Source organism: Xyrauchen texanus, chromosome 11 (assembly GCF_025860055.1).
Source record: "Xyrauchen texanus isolate HMW12.3.18 chromosome 11, RBS_HiC_50CHRs, whole genome shotgun sequence".
NCBI classification, from domain to species: domain Eukaryota; kingdom Metazoa; phylum Chordata; class Actinopteri; order Cypriniformes; family Catostomidae; genus Xyrauchen; species Xyrauchen texanus.
Window position 1 is genome coordinate 35,911,444 of NC_068286.1, and position 13,307 is coordinate 35,924,750.

The 13,307-nt window shown below is 37.5% G+C and overlaps 1 pseudogene; it reads right to left on the reverse strand.

The window, feature by feature from the left end:
- The window catches only part of LOC127651356 (mitotic spindle assembly checkpoint protein MAD1-like), a 70,855-nt pseudogene that overhangs the window by 23,391 nt on the left and 34,157 nt on the right, over nt 1-13,307 (reverse strand).

Here is a 13,307-nt window from a genome sequence, read left to right on the forward strand (position 1 = left end):
TTCAAACTTGGTCCAGCTTTCGTGGAAGCTGATTGGTTGGTTGTCTGATTGGTTGAATATGGAGCATTGAAATGCAGATTTGAAAATCAAATGAATCGTTTATTTGGGAAATGAATCGTTGATTTACTGCACATTTTTTAATTATACAACTCTTCTCTTTGGTTTTAAAAAGTATAAGTATTTCCAAGTCAGAGGGCTGAAGTCCAAGTCAAGTTGCAAGTCATTGCTATCAAAGTCTAAGTCAAGTCGCAAGTCTTTTTTGAATCTATCGAGTCGAGAGTCATCAAATTAGTGACTCGAGTCCGAGTCAAGTCCAAGTCACGTGACTGGAGTCCACACCTCTGCACTATTCCCTGAGGAACCCATGCGCAACACACCACACGTCTCACCGAGAGCGAGAACCACATTATAGCGACCATGATGTTACCCCATATGACTCTAACCTCCATAGCAACCGGTCCAATTTGGTTGCTTAGGAGACCTTTCTGGAGTCACTCTGCACACCCTGGATTCGAACTGTAGACTCCAGGGGTGGTAGTCAGTGTCTTTATTATATTATATTTCTGGTACCAGAGAGTGCTGATTTCTTCTGCTGTTGCGAAGGGCCTTTATTCTGCTATAGACATCTGCTGCTCTTTCAGAGCCTCAAGTTCGGCAGCCACCTGACCGAGTGATCAAAAATGTAATGAAAGATCAGCACTTTAAGTCAAAATCAGTAACTGACTACAAATTTCAGGAAATGAAACACCTGCAGCCCAGCAACAGTGTAATAGCTTGACTTTCTGTCTGCATGTGGTTTTCAATTCTTGTATATCTTATAGCACATGTTTTCATCAATTATGTACGATTGAAATGGTAGCTGACATAACAGTATAAATGCCAAAAGTTCCAGTGGTGAAGGATGTGACTTACCATTTGAGCTTGTAAATTGAAGGTGCCAGCTTCCTCCTGTGCTTTAGAGTCTATCAGAGTGACATCAGTGTATTACTGTTTATGAGTGTATTATTGCCATAAAAGCAAGAACAAAGACAGTAAACCACTAAGACTTTATTTACAAAATCATGATTGCAGTTAATACCAGGAGAGTTGCCTGGATATTTGTGTACAGAATTTAAATTATCCTTGCACATTTTTTTATACACAATTAATTTGAGAGCAAGTAACTTGAGGATAAATAAATTGTGCATTTTTCGAAATAAAATAACATTTTAGGTTAGTTTCTTTATGAAAGGATGATTTAGGGAGGGAAAAAATAGTATATTGTCATTTCATAAAAATGTACATTTTAGACTGCTTTGAAAGTATCCAAAAGACTTGAGACTAGTATGATTACATCAATGGAGTTGGATGAGTCCCACCACGGTCATGTCATCTGCGAACTTAATGATGTGGTTCGAGCTGTGCATTTGCTGCACAGTCTTGAGTCAGCAGAGTGAACAGCAGTGGACTGAGCACATATCTCTGGGGGAGCCCCAGTGCTCAGTGTGATGGTGGTGGTGGTGGTGGAGATGCTATTCCCGATCCGGACTGACTGAGGTCTCCCAGTCAGGAAGTCCAGGATCCAGTTGCAAAGGGAGGTGTCCAGGCCTAGCCGGTTCAGCTTTCCAATCAGGTGCTGAGGAATTATTGTGTTGAATGCTGAGCTGAATTCTATGAACAGCATTCGAACGTATGAGTCCTTTTTATCTAGGTGGGTGAGGGCCAGATGGCGTCTTCTGTTGAACAGTTTGGACGATAAGCGAACTGCAGTGGGTCTAGTGAGGGGGGCAGCTGGGTCTTAATGTGCCTCACGATGAGCCTCTCGAAGCACTTCATGATGATGGGTGTGAGTGCGACGGGACGGTAGTCGTTGAGGCAGGACACTGAAGACTTCTTTGGCATGGGGACGATGGTGGTGGCCTTGAAGCACGTTTGAACGACGGTGCTGCTCAGAGAGATGTAGAAGATGTCAGTAAGAACATCTGCCAGCTGGTCTGCACATCCTTTGAGCACTCTGCCAGGAATGTTGTCTGGTCCAGCAGCCTTCCGTGGGTTGACTCTACGTAGAGTTTTCCTCACATCAGCCGTGGTAAGACAGAGCACCTGGTCGTTGGGAGGAGGGGTGGTCTTCCTCGCCACCACATCGTTCATTGCTTCAAACCTAGCGTAGAAGTCGTTCAGCGCATCTGGAAGGGAGGCACCTTTGTCACAGGCAACTGATGTTGTCCTGTAGTTGGTGATGGCTTGGATGCCTTCCCACATGCGTCGCGTGTCGCCGCTGTCCTGGAAGTGACTTTGGATTCTCTGGGCGTGCGCGCACTTTGTCTCTCTGATGGCCCGGGACAGTTTGGCCATCGCTGTTCTAAGTGCAGCCTTGTCGCCTGCTCTGAAGTCGGAGTCTCGGGTCCTCAGCAGCGCACGCACCTCCGCAGTCCTCCACGGCTTCTGGTTGGAGCGTGTGGTGATGGTCTTGGAGAAGGTGACATTATCAATGCACTTGCTGATGTAGCTGGTCACTGATGCTGTGTATTCCTCCAAGTTGGTGGAGTCGCCATATGTTGCAGCCTTCCTGAACATGTGCCAGTCAGTACACTCAAAACAGTTTTAAGAGCAGAGATGGCTCCTGCTTGCCAGGTTTTCACCTGCTTCTGGAGAGGTTTTGTGCAGCTGACGAGCGGTCTGTATGCTGGAATTAGCATAACAGAGATGTGGTCTGAGTAGCTGAGGTGGGGCAGGGCTCCACCGACTGTTCGCTCTGTGCGTGTGTTGCTTAAATGTTTTGTATTAATGTGATAATACCTATAAGCCATTTTATGAGGTGGGGTGGAAAATGTTGAAAATACGATCCTTGTCTGTTTTCATTTGTGTGTTTGTGTGTGTTGCAAATGTACAGACAATGCAAATTAGATTAATTTTCTTGAAAATGTAAGTTTAAAGTTATGCAATAATTAAATAAAGATTTTTGAGTCTAAATAATTTATATTATGAAACATATTTTAATATAAAAAGTTATTATAATAAATATTACATAAAATTATTTACTAAAAATATTCACTTTAAATTAGTTTAAATGTTGTACATGCAAATCATATTTTTATATTATATAAATTATAATTTAAATGATATCATATAAATTGTTTGTGCAGTATTGGTTGTGCATTATGGGAGATGTAGTCACCTCCATCTCTGCAATTAGGGCCTGGAATTTCTGCTGCATCTCCTCTGCCTCCTTGACCCGGAGCTTAAGCCTAGGATAGTATTCACTCGTGGCAACTCGCTGTCGTATGACTCTATTATGGCCCTCATTTCAACTTGCTCCTGACCCACATACACAAGTAGACTCAATTCCAGGGCATAATTCAGTCCAAGTTAGGTTATTTGAATACATCAAAGATATCATGCATTTAGTTATCTGCATTGATGTAAACCTATCCGAGATGCTTGTTCATACATACACAAATCATTCTGAACTTAAACGTAGGGTAAGCTAGAGGAAAATTTTAATTTCCAGTTGAAAGAATCAGCTCACTTTACTACTGTACAGTGGTGGCCAAAATGTTGGCACCCGTGGTAAATATGAGCAAAGAAGGCTGTGAAAAATATGTCTTTATTGTTTCCTTTTGAATAACATCCTTTTTAATCTTTCATTAAAAATGTTCACAAAAATATATCCTCTAATGGATATCAAACAATTTCAAACACAAGTTTTATCAAAAAACAAATATTCTTATCAAATATATGTGTGGCACATTTATTGGCAGCCATTTATTCAATACATTGTGCAACCTCCCTTTACCAAGATAACAGCTCTGAGTTTTCTTCTATAATGCTCAATGAGGTTGTATTACACATGGCAAGGGATCTGAGACCATTCCTCCATATAGCATCTCTCCAGATCCTTTAAAATTCCGAGATCCAAGTGGTGGGCTCTCCTCTTTAGTTCACCCCACAGTTTTCTATGGGTCAGGAGACTGGGATGGCCATGTCATTGTGTTGATTTTGATGTGAGTTTTGGGTCATTGTCTTGCTGGAAGAGCCGACCAGGGCCAGGTTTAAGCTTTCTGGCTGAGGCAGTCAGGTTTTGATTTTTTTATCTGTTGGTATTTGATAGAGTCCATGATGCCATGTATCTGAACAAGATGTCAAAGACCTTTGGCATAAAAACAGCCCTACAATGTTAAAGATCCATCATCATATTTAACCGTGGCCATGAGGTAATTTTCCATATGGCTACCTCTCTGTGCGCCAAACCCATCTCTGGTGTTTGCTGCCAAAATGCTCTATTATTGTTTTATCTGACGATAGAACCCGGTCCCATTTGAAGTTCCTGTAGTGGGTGGCAAATTAAAGACGCTTGAATATGTTGTTGGATGAAAGCAGAGGCTTTTTTCTTGAAACCCTCCCAAACAACTTGTTGTGATGTAGGAGAAGTCTGATTGTAGTTTTGGAGACTTTCCGACCCCAAGACCCAACTAATTTGTAATAAGCTGTGATCCTTGGAGAATTTTTGGCCACTCGAACCATCCTCCTCATCTTGCTTGGAGACAATATAGACACGCGTCCTCTTCCATGTTGATTCATAGCATCTCCAGTTGATAGGAACTTCTTAATTATTGCCCTGATGGTGAAAATAGGTATTTTCAATGCTTTAGCTATTTTCTTATAGCCATTTTCCATTTTGTGAAGCTCAACAACCTTTTGCCGCACATTATAACTTGGTCTTACCCATTGTGATAGATGATTAAGGGACTTTGGTTCTGTATTACTTCATAATTATACCCCTCTGAAACAGGAAGTCATGGATGACCTTTTCACGTTCATACTCACCCAAGGGTACTAATATTTTTTCAATAATTCTAGGGGTGCCAACAATTGTGTCACACATATATTTGACCAAAATATATATATATATTTTTTTTATGAAACTTGTTGTGTTTGCAATTGTGTGAAATCCCTTAGAGGATATATTTTTGTGAATATTTTGAATGAAAGATCAAAAGGATAAACAATAAAGACTTAATAATAATAATTTTTCACAGCCTTCTTTGCTCATATTCATCAAGGGTACCAATATTTGTGACCACCACTATAAAGTTACTTACATCTGCTTAATTGTGCACTTATTACTGAACGTATTTCACATGCATTGCTGGTTGACCCAATAAATGCACTACATTTTAATTGGCAGGCTTCAGTTGTAAAGTCATTGTATCATTCTGTATATAGGAGAACGGATGTAAGAAATAATCTAGGAGAATCAGTGGAGTGAACGAGCTCCCCTCTGTGCCCAAGACTTTTGTGTAAATATCTCTTTTTAGAGTTGATTAAACTGAAATTAAATCTAGTCTAGTCTCTAAAGCCGAAACCAGCAGGATCAATAAAACATTGTGATTCATTATCCGGAGTGTGAACTGAGAATACGCAAACAGCAACAGATTAAAAATACAAGAAATGGGAAAAGACATCTTTACACGTACAAACAAGTACACACATGCGAAAAAGATTGTGGATGTTAATTTTGAAATGTAACCAACACAAACAAATCTCTCATAACAGTTCTCGGTCTAAAGGAAAAGCTAATGATGCATTTGTGGCACTTTAGTGAAGTCAATGTGACAGAAGTCAGAGCATTCATTGGTGTGCTATCAGTCACCTTTAACAGATGTGCAGAAAACAGATAGGTGATTCTCACAAAAAAAAAATAAATAAATATATATATATATATATATATATATATATATATATATATATATATATATCATAGAGAAAATTTACCCTAATAGATATTTTGCATTGTGACTTTTTTTAAAACGTAAAAGTAACAACCAGGAGCCTAGTGACGCCATTCAAGTGACTTTGCCGGTTTAATACTTTTTAAATCATAAACCGGTGAGATTCGATACACCCTGATTCTTCACTGTTCTAGGAGGACAATTGGTCAAAGAATTCTAAATCGGGATCTGGAGACATTAAAAGAAACTTACGTGCTCAAGCTGACACCCCTGACAAGGAGCAGGGAGCAGATTTGGCCAGAGAATGAGGGAATTCTGCAAGAAATGTTGAAATTGGCAGCAATGCTGTCAAAGGTTGTTGCTGACATAGAGGATCCTGCTGTGATACGTCGATCGATCACTGCCATGGAGATGAAATTCACTGAAGTGGTTACAACAGTGGGGTATGTCAAGAAATGTATTGATTATCTGGAGTCATCGGTAGTAACCAAGGTAGATTTGGAACGCAACTGGGAAAAGTTGAAGGATATGAAAAATCGAAGTCACCGGAATAATGTCTGGATTGTTGGAATTCCTGAGGCTGAAGAAGGTCAGGGTCAGGACGGGCTCCTTCCTAGTCTGCTCGACATAACAGGTTGTAGCAAATTTGGTAGTATAAATGTACACGGGATGGGTTAAAGTGCCCGCATATCTCCGCCATTATATGTAGGAGATTTCAGTTGATGTAGATGTACACGGTACGGATTAATGTGCCTTAATTTATAATGGAATTAGTCGACAACCATTATAAATGAGATAAATGACAAATAAATTGGTTATTTGTCTGAATAAAATTCTCCACCAAAAAAAATCGTATGTCTTGTTGTATCCGCTCACAATATCTATTGTAAGGAATAAGGTTTAGTAAGGGAATTATGATTAATTCACTTATTGGAGTAATATTATTATCATGGTTTATAGAAATTAATATTACACATATTTAGGTACAGCTTTGAAGCAAAATCTTTAAAAAACAGGGATGAGATTATATTTATCATAATAAACCACAGTCAAATTAACTTTGAATACAGACAAACTTTATTGCTATTCTAAACATAAATCTAATCTAACACATACAATATGAAACAGGTTTGTGAGTAAAGTGACAGAATGTGAAATAAACGATCAATACAGATAAAATTAACTTTACATCTGTTGACAATGCCTTAAGAACCATTTATCCTTCTTTGAGTCTAAATCAATTTGCAATAGGATTACCCAAAGTATTCAACTAATACACCAGCAATTTGAGCAAAAGTCTGGTGATGTACTTGCGAGTTGTTGCGTTTCCTCACGTTTCTTGGTTCTTTGGCATTTGTAGAAAGTTTGTTCCCTCGATGACTTGGACTCTGTTATGATCACGGATAGTTATTGTCTGGATGAAGCGAGGCCTTCTGCAAGGAAGAATTGTGACTCCCGTTGGGTGTGAACCATAGAGCAGAGTGTTAGAGGCTTAGTTTTCCTTTGACTCTACATGGCACGGAGGATTACGAAGAAGCAAGAGAGCCAAAGAGATGAGTTCTAAGAGAGGATTCTAAGAGCAGAAAAGGTAGAAGAGAGAGAATTATTTCTTGGTCGGAACATTTTGAACTGAAATTGGCCGCACACCAAAGGTGTCCTGAGCAATCAGAAGTGGCTCTTCAGAGTCTCATGGTCGACTGGTCTGTCCTTTCAAAGTTGATTTACAATCCTTTGTGTGGAGAATCCTTACATTCTTCCCACTCAAAATAGTGAATGTTTAATCATGAACTTTTATATCTTGAAACCAGTGCAAGTGACATGACATTCGTTGTCATCAACATTCTCTATTTAAACAAGCTAGCATTTACATACTAAATGCTTTCATGAATATCACACGTGTAAGTAACAAAACATGAAAATCCATGGTTACAAATCATACTGGTTAATTCATTGGTTTAACAACATGGAAAATACATTACACGTTATGAGAAACCTGATTGTCGGTGTATATTATCAAGTTGAATAGTTACCATTCTTAGTAGAATGAGATGAATCATAAAAGATTAAATATTATAATCATCGATTTGTCAGTTATAACTACACATATTTTAAAATGTGCATCGGCTATAATCATTAATTTGTCAGTTATACAAATGATCACGGGTCATAGATTAATTTTCAGAATTATCTAGCAAGGCTAGGTATGGTGTATATTTTGGGTCCAAATTAATTCTGTACATTTTAGAGGGTTAACTCAGCGAAGTACAGCTTAGTTCATGGATAATCCTACAAGGCCATAAACTGGAAATCGAGTGAGCTCACAGGGTTCTGGCTCGGAGGTCTGCAGAGGGAGACAGGCCCCGATCAATTCTGGCCAAATTTCTGAGATCATCCGATTAAGATCTCATGTTATACGAGGCGAGTAAAGGAAGGCTTTCTTGGAAGAACCACAACATTTTCTTGTACCTATACTTTGTGAATTTGACAAGAGAGAAACGTGATCATTTCAAGGAATGCAAGAAACTCTTAAATCAAAGGAATGTTGCTTTTGCACTGATGTTCCCAGCCAAATGGAGAATAGATGCTAGGAATGGCCATAAAATATTTACATGTCCCCAAAAAGCGATGTCCTTCATAATGAGTATGTTATTTTGTGGTACCACATTGTAGCCAAGTGGACCAACTCACTGAACATTCACTTGACCGTCTGAGGAAACTGAGCATCTTTTTTGTTTCTTTTTTGCTGGTTCAGCCTAGCGGCTGGAGTTTATTTTGTGTAGTAACACTCCTTCGGGACAGTGTTGTTAATGAATCTACAAGTTCTTTGTGTTTATTCCACCTATTGGCTGGAGTTTGTTTTATATTGTCTGTCTATTTTTATTAATTTGACTGTCTCGAACTGCCTTTTTTTTGTGCTGGTTCCGCTAGCAGCTGGAGTTTGTTTTGTGGAGGAACACACCTTCGGGACAGTTATGTGGATGAATCTACAAGTTCTTTGTGTTTATTCCACCTATTGGCTGGAGTTTGTTTTATATTGTCTGTTGTGTAATTCTGTTTCACAATATTTGTATAGAAATACCAGACTTGAGCAATCCGATGGCAAAGTTATCACAGGGGCTCTCGTAGGCATACATGGACTGTTTAAGTTTAGAGGGATGGACGCCAATTGGCGCTGTCATGCACAGGATTAATGCAAACATTTTTATTTTTTCTGCTTGTTTGGTTCGGGAGGAAGTTTAAGGGTTTGATCGTTGCACTAATGTTGCAATGTGGTCTTTATCATTGCATTTTTGACATACAATCTATTTTTTTCTAATATGTCAAAATGTGAAATGTTAATATGAGTGGACTGTCTCTCTTCATGTGGAATGTGAATGGGTTGGGGCTCCTCATAAAAAGAAGGAAGGTTATTTCTCTTCTTAAACATAAGAAATATGATATAGTGTTTCTTCAAGAAATGTATCTTTCCCCACAGGAAGCTGAAAAATTGGACATGTTTTCTTTAGTGCTGGCTCAATTAAGAGCAGGGGAGTCATTACACTGATTAGGCATCAAAAATTCAAATATCTCAAACAGTTTAAAGATAAATTAGGAAGTCATTATTGTTTTAGCAGGTCAAGTCTTATTTTGGCTAATATTTACGCACCTAACATTGATGATCAGGGCTTTTTTATAGGTCTTGAAGGGATGTTGCAAGTCGAATATTATAAAATATTGGGAGGAGACTTTAATCTTTTGACAGTCCTTGATCATAGTGAAGCAAAATTAAGTAAATGCTCTAGAGCAATATTGACGCTTCACAGGACCAAGGACGCTTCTTGGTCTTACAGATCTTTGGAGACTTTTGAACCCATCTGGTAGGGACTATTCATTTTTATTCATCAGTCCAGAAGATTCATTTTAGATTTTTTATATATATATATATATATATATATATATATATATATATATATATATCTAAGTCTCAACTCACTTCATCTGTCTTTGATTGCTCAATTGGAAATATTTTAGTCTCAGATCACGCCCTGGTGAGTTTAGAGGTTTTTCCACATATGGAAATTGTGAGGGGTAATAGTGGGGGTTAAATATTGATTCTGTGTATATATGTTTTGTTTTTCTGTGTTTAATATATGAATCAATAAAAACTGTTAATCAGAAAAAGTAACAACCTTTTATAAATCAGCATACATTTAAGACAGCACCACAAATACTACCAAGTAAGATTAATGCTTTCAACAAATCATTTTTAAACCATATCACTAACTCTGCATAGTGTTTATGTTTATGATCCATATAAGTTTGAAATGACAACTGATTTTAAAATATAGAAAAAGGTTGATTTTCCGAGCAACACATACACTGAAGGACAGACAGGTATTTGAGAAATTGTACATCACATATTTTCATTCATGGTTCTGTACCACTTTTTAAAGGTCAGCAGCATTTGTTATATTTTCTGAAGTCATGAAAACAGTTCAGGTTATTCTTTTTATGAGTTTTGCCACCTTAGGGGTTCACACACACATTGCACGCATAAACACGCACGTCTTCAAAGGCTATTTTTTAGCTTTTATGGTGATGAAATTCACCCGTGCTATCTTAAACTCACCTCATTCGTCCCACAGATAGTGAACTTTCATTTAGGACTCTATTATTTTGGCACTGGTATCAGTGTATCAGTGTTTCTGTGCTGTAGAATCTATGAGTGAGTGAGTGAGTGAGTGAGTGAATGAGCGAACGAGCGAGCGAAACAGTGCCGCACTGCAGTTTATTTCCACCCCTATGGATCATAATTTAATGGAGAATTTGTGTCAATGCTACAATAAAACTGTTTTATCGTGGCTTTAATTATAGCTAGATAACTGTTAGTCTATTAGAATTTGAAGTTGGCTAATGCATTTTCCAGGTTTTGCAGCAGATAATGTGCTAATGTTGTCAATAATACCTGGTGACAAACAGCATCCTCTCTTAACTCTTTTAATATAAGTAGTAAAAGCTGTCCAAAAAAAACAGGATTTATTATCATATCTTAAAGCATAAGTGATGGGAGGTTGTGCCTTACAGTGATTTTACTATAAGCAGAGGGTGTTCCTATCAGGCTCGCTCTCTCTCTCTCTCTCTCTCTCTCTCTCATATATATATATATATATATATATATATATACAGCACCAACCCACATCTCAGAATAGCATTCTGAGATTCTATTCTTCTCACCACAATTGTACAGTGTGGTTATCTGAATTACATTAGACTTTGCCAGTTCGGTCCAGTCTGACCATTCTCTGTTGACACCTCTCAGCAACAAGGCATTTCCGTCCAGAGAACTGCACCCTCACTGGAAGTTTTTTCTTTTTGGCACCACTCTGAATAAATTGTAGACTCTGTTGTGTGTGAAAATCCCAGGAGACCAGCATTATATATATACAGTATATATTGCAGTATTGATACAGTAGCTGAAGATTCACATTGCAAACTGAACATATGTGTCAACCTCACCTAAGTGTGGTATCATGGCAATATAATTAACAACTGAATAATAGAGTAATACATGAGCTTGCTTGCTTATCTTTATTCTTAATTACTTGCTCTGACAGATCTAATTTTCAATGTGTTTAGAGCAGTTTCCCAGAGTGGGAGGCTGGACATGATGAAGCTTTGAATGTCTCCAGTGTAGACATCATTAAACCAGACCACTGACCTCGTTAAAACAAATACCACCTATTAAGGAAACATGATTGGAGTTTATTGAAGCCTTTGTTATTGGCCAATTACCCAAGCTGTTGACAAACAATGAACAAGGGAGATTATTATTTGAATGCACAATAAGGTGTTGCTTCAACAATTTATCTAAATCTAGTGCTAGTCTTCGTAGAACACTTTAGGTTTAGCTTTAGATTGCTTAAGAGATATATGGCCTCTAAAATGAATGGCCTATGACCTATGAAACTTAAAGAAGTAGTTCACACAAAAATGAAAATTCTTTCTTCATTTACTGTATTCACACTCATGCCATCCTAGATATGTATGACTTACTTTCTTCTGCAGAAAACAAACAAAGATATTTAGAAGAATATTTTAGCTTTGTCAGTCCATACAATGATGGTGAATGGTGACCAAAAATGTTAAACTCCATAAATTACATTAAGGCAGCATAAAAGTAATCCATACGACTCTAGTGGAATAATCCATGTCTTCTGAAGAGATAAAATCGGTTGTCGGTGTGAACAGACCAAAACATAACTCCTTTTTCACAGAACATCTTGCCATCGCAGTCTCTAGGCATGATAATGATTTCAAACTTGATTACACTTCTTATTACTTGATGCATGCGCAGAGCACTAGATGGCACTAGGAAGTATAATCGATCTTGAAATCTTGATTGCCGAGGAGACTGATGAAGTCAAGAATTATATTGAAAAAGGAGTTAAATTTTGGTCTGTTCTAGGGCTGAAACTAACGATTATTTTGATAATCGACTAATCTAACGTTTATTCGAACGATTATGCAACTATTACGGAAATGTTTGCAATGATTAATCATTAGCTCTTAACCAATTAATCAGCTTGTGCCCTGACTTAAAAGGTTGTATTAAACATGCTTACTAACAATAAAGAGGACTACATCGTCTTTTAAAAATACCTCTAAATGACATTCAATGAATTACAAGGAAAATACTTGGATTTCCAAAGTGTTTTTGTCCAGTTTTCCATTTAAAATTATCTAAAAATCCTTTTTGTTTACTTGAGAACAACATATTAGATATTTAGACTTGCTTTCAGAGAATGTATCTTGAATATAGGTGTTTTTTTTTCACTTTTTCGTACTTCTGCTAGTGCAGTAAAGACAAAATATACTCATATTCATGACACATTCTCTGAAAACAAGTCTAAATATCTTATATGTTGCTTGTCAGGTAAATGCATATTGTTTTTTAGATATTTTAAAATATTGAAATATTAAATATTATATTCAACATTCTCTAATAGCAATTTTTTCTTCTGCAGTAGGCTATAGTTTCTAAAGCAAATGCATATGAGTTTTAGATATTTCTCTTGGAAACCAAAAAAACAAACAAAAAGACAAATTTAAAACCAAATTAATGGGCTAAGACTACACTCTCTACTTCACTTCGATTCATCTTTAACTCACAAAAAAACAAACTCTCTCTCCTTAGAGATAGAATGACCAATTTTCTTCACGATAAGATACACACCATGACACATATAAATATATTACGATTCACTGCGTCGCGAGCCATCACGTTATAATCTAGCTGCAGCAAGCGTGAGACAGAGTATCAGCTTTGACCGCACAGAGAAATGGAAGGTTTTTTTCAGAGATTGTGCTTACTTATACAACACACTTCCTTATTATTTCAACTTTAAAGGATGTATCAAAGATATAATGCTGGGGTTTTTCATTTTTAGATGCTATGACAGGCAAGTTTTGTTCAAGCGGAATGCCAGGAACTGCTCCGTTTTATTTCACGTCACGATGACACTGCTTCTGTATTTACTTATTTTGTATTTTTGTATTATAATTCCCTCATACTTTGCTATCTACATCACCTTGATCTGTTTGGAAAGTTTGGAGTGC